We start from the raw sequence: 4,336 nt of genomic DNA, 5'->3' as shown, positions 1-4,336 counted from the left end.
CAAGAGGGCTCTCCCCTCCTGCAGTTTCCAACAACTGCTATACAGAAGCATTACTGCCTCCGACCATGGAAACAGAACATAGCCATCATAACTAGTAGCTGGTCCAGTGTGGAGTCTGACTGACTGCTCCTCCATAAACAACAACAACAACAATTCTTTTTTATATATTTAATTTTTATTAATTTTCAACATATCATTTTCAACAATAATTAAACGTACTTTAACATCTTATACAATTTTTTGACTTCCATCAATCACATCTGAAAATTTTCCAATCTATTCACTAAGTATACATTTCTTACTTCCACAATTACATTTAACTCATAACTACTATCACTATTCTTTCTCTACTTTGCAATGCTTCATACATTTCTCCTTACAAAACTGCTTGTAGGCCTACTAGCGTAATTTGTTGATTACAGTTGCTCTTCAAATAGTTTGTATATTTCTTCCAATCTTCTGTAAATCTCTGGTCCCACAGGTTTCAAATCCTTCCTGTCATTTTATCTAATTCTGCATAATCCATTAATTTTGTCAGCCATTCTTCTTTCGTTGGAATTTCTTCTTGCTTCCATTTCTGGGCTAACGATACTCTTGCTGCTGTTGTTGCATATAAAAACAATTTAACATCTTGCCTATTAATATCCTCACCTATAATACCAAGTAAAAATGCTTCTGTTTTTTTAAAAAAAATGTATATTTCAACATCTTTTTCATCTCATTATATATCATTTCCCAGAAGTTTTTTTACTTTCTTACATTCCCACCACATATGGTAAAATGTTCCTTCTTTTTCTTTACATTTCCAACATTTATTATTTGTCTTATACATTAACAATAACAATTCTATGCACATAGAAGAACATATGAGCCTTCTGGATCAGGTCAATGCCCCATACTTTTCTCACAGTGACTGTCCAGATACCCACATGGGAACCTTCAAGCAGGACCATGAGCACACAAGCGCTCGCTCCTCCTGCCGCTTCCATTCAGAAGCATCATTGCCTTGAACTGTGGAGTCGGAGCACAGCCATCATGACTAGTAGCCATTGCTATCCTCCATGAATTTCTCCAGTCCTCTTTAACTGCCCTACAGGTGAGTGGCCATCACTTCCTTCTATGGAAGTGAGTTCCATATTCAGTTCAAGCAGTGACCTTTCAACACTTCCATAGATCAGACCTACAACTCAGTGATACTCCGCAGCGACCAGAAGGCTGGTGTCCTGAGCTTGATTCCCACTCCTGCTGGCAACCTTGCCAGCATCAGTGTGGAAACACAGCCCATCATAGTAGCGAACAGTAAGGGAACCAATGGGCTTCCTCAGACTCATTCCTAGAATGTTGCGATGAGTCTCCATTGTCTACCAGCCGTTGGTCTGCATTCTTTCCCTGCTACCAATCCTCTTTCTACTGGGGCTTGACTTGGTGATGAATACAAGAGCTTCTTCTGGGCCAGGGGGGAATCAGGACCCTGGACAGCTCCTAGTCTGGCGTGGTGGTTAAAAGCGATAGACTCATAATCAGGTGAACCGGGTTCATGTCTCCGCTCCTCCACATGCAGCTGCTGGGTGACCTTCTTTGAAGTCTCTCAGCCCCACTCACCTCACAGAGTGTTTGTTGTGGGGGAGGAAGGGAAAGGAGAATGTTAGCCGCTTTGAGACTCCTTCGGGTAGTGATAAAGCGGGATATCAAATCCAAACTCTTCTTCTTCTTCTAGGGAAACCTGCTATCTGAGATTGGGAAGATGTTGTCATCCCCTCTTAAGCCATATAAAGGTTGGCAGGGCCTTGCCTTCCAGTTGCTCCACCTCCCTAGGAGGAGGAGCTTGCAGTGTCTAAGCTTATCTCCATCCAGCAAGCAAGAGGCATTATCACAATTCAAGGGCACGTTTCAGCCAGGCAAAAGCAATTGAGAGTCTGGATCAACACAGATGAGAGGTATGGCCCGCAGAGCAGGTGAGGCGGTCTCAAGGGCCAGGTAGAAAAGCCTGATGGGCCACATCTAGCCAACAGACTTGAAATTTCCCTCCCTGCCTTTTTCCAAAGTGGTTCTCATAGGCAAGCCATTGCTTCCCAAACTTGGCCTCCAGCTGTTTTCCAATTCCCATCATCCCTGACCAATGGCCTTGCTAGCTAGGGATGATGAAAGTTGTAGTCCCAAAACAGCTGGAAACCCAAGTTTGGGAAACACTGGGCCAGGCCTAGCAATGTAAAGGGCAAGGTGACAGAGCCTCTTCTCTAAATCTGTTGATCAGCTCCTTCAGCTTGCTTGGGAGTCCTCCCTTTCCCCATCAGTGGTTGATAGAAGAAAAGCTAGTTGGGCTTACATCCTACCAAGGCAGCGGGGAAGTCAAATCTCTTTTATGTGTCTGTATTGAAATGGTCCTGCCAGGCAAGGAGTTGGCCTCCCTCTGCTTCTGCTTGCAATGAGCTCAGCAAATTATGAGCAACAGCCATTTACTGTGAGCCCCAGTGCTCCAGTAACTGGGAGAGGATGGGGCAGGAGGCCAAAGGACTCTCCCTGGAACACTTTCTGGCTTTCTCCTTTCATCAGCATGCTTTTCTTTAATAAGGCCTGCTGGCATGATCTTACTCTGAAAAAGAGAGAGAGAAAAAACACTCCTCTGTGCATTGCCGGAAACTATGCAATTCTGTGTTGCAGTGCAGCAGCCCCAGGCAGAATCATGTGTCCATAACATCTCTGATAAAGCCCATATTATGGTATCTGGAGCAGCCTCCCCTAGTCTGTGGTTCTCCAGATGTTGTGGGACATCAACTCCCATCAGTCCAAGCCAGCATGGCCAATGGTCAAGGGTCAAGGGATTTGCAGTCCGGTGGTGCTCAATGGTGGAGCAGCAGCTTTGGATGCAAAAGGTCCCTGGTATGGCCAAACTGGACAAAGAAAAGAATCCTGCCTGAAACCCTGGAGAACCACTGCCAGCCAGTACTGAGCTGGATTAACCAATGGCCGGACTCTGGATAAGGCAACTTCCTGAAGCAAGCTAACTTTACTTTCTAGAATGAACCACCTTTACTGGCTGGAGTGAGCCATCCCAACTGGGTGAAGTGAACCATCTCTCCTGGCTAGAGTGAATCACCTCCCCTAGCTAGAGTGAACCATCTCTCCTGGCTTAGAGTGAACCTCCTCCACCTGCTGGAGTGAACCTTCTCTCCTTGTTGAAGTGAACCATCTCTACCTGCTTGTCTGTGAACAGACATTGTGTCCATCCTGCAAACCACTGAAACCATTTGCCACCTGTGAATGGCATGATGAATTCAGGAAAGTCCTTTCAGCTCAGGCTTTCTGAGATTGAAGAGAGTCCCACAAGACACACACACACCGTCTTGCAGAAGGCCAAAACGGCTCATCAGATGTCACAGGCTGCCAGGATTTTATGCTGCATCCTTGCACACTGAGAGGGATAAAAAGCAGCATATGGGCCTTTGCTTCCAACGCGACTTTGCAGAGCTTAATTGGATCATCCATTTTTGCTATATTAACATATTGGGACGGCAGCTAATCCCCTCGGGAGGCCCTGTAACATTGCAGATTAAAGCACTTTTCATGATCTGCATGACATGGTTGGCTAAACAATCTCAAGCAAACCGGGTCCCTGGGTGGCTTCATTCCTTATTTGGTTCAGTGGCGCAAAAGTTTTAATGCCAGCCCTCCCACCCTTCCCAGTGGGTGCTTCTTTAGATGCATGGCACCCACACACCTCCCATTTGTCACCATAATCTTTCCCAAAGAATGGAGTTGTCTCCATAGAACACCTGCTTGGGACTGATGGGTGGCTTCCTTAAGAAGATTTAAGGGCCAGATTTCTTCCAAAAGAGGAACCGGAGGGTAACAAATCATGGCTGGATTCAGGATGTGTACCTGGTTTCCAGGTGCAAAAACATTCTCCCTCTACTACAGTCTCATCTTCTTGGGTTTGTTTTTTGGAGGGGGGATGTTGCATAACAATCTTTGCTTTTTAAGCTCCAGGTGACTTTCAGGGGGAGGCTGTGGGTGCCTGTATCCAAACCTAGGGCTGGATCATAGAATTATAGAATTGTAGAGTTGGAAGGGATCCTTTCAAAGGGCATCTACTCCAACTCCTTGCAATACAGGAACCACAGCTAAATAATCCCTGACAGATGGCCATCCGACTTCTGTTTAAAAGCCTCAAATGAAGGAGAGTCCACAACCTTCTGGTGGAGATTTGTTCTGCTGTTGAATAGCTTTTACCATCAGAAGGTTCTTCCCAGTGTTACTTTTCTAGAAAGAGGTGCCGGAACTCATCACGAACACCTCCCTTGTTATCTTACAATGGTGCCCACCTGAGAGGGGCCAG

The 4,336-nt window shown here is 45.5% G+C and overlaps 1 long non-coding RNA gene across 2 annotated transcripts; it reads left to right on the top strand.

Moving 5' to 3' along the window:
• Positions 1 to 1,383: 1,383 nt before the first annotated feature.
• Positions 1,384 to 3,579, top strand: LOC309330492. Of its 2 annotated transcripts, none has more exons than XR_014151435.1 (3): positions 1,384 to 1,524; positions 1,718 to 1,937; positions 3,019 to 3,579. It is a non-coding gene; the product is annotated as an uncharacterized lncRNA (long non-coding RNA). The 2 variants fall into 2 exon arrangements; XR_014151436.1 differs by having other exon boundaries at positions 1,718 to 1,955.
• The last annotated feature ends 757 nt before the right edge of the window (positions 3,580 to 4,336 follow it).

This window comes from Podarcis erhardii (genome assembly GCF_964252035.2).
Source record: "Podarcis erhardii genome assembly, chromosome: 15".
In the NCBI taxonomy this organism is placed as follows: Eukaryota; Metazoa; Chordata; class Lepidosauria; order Squamata; family Lacertidae; genus Podarcis; species Podarcis erhardii.
Note: the sequence above shows the minus strand (reverse complement) of the source record. Positions and strands in the feature narration are given on the sequence as shown.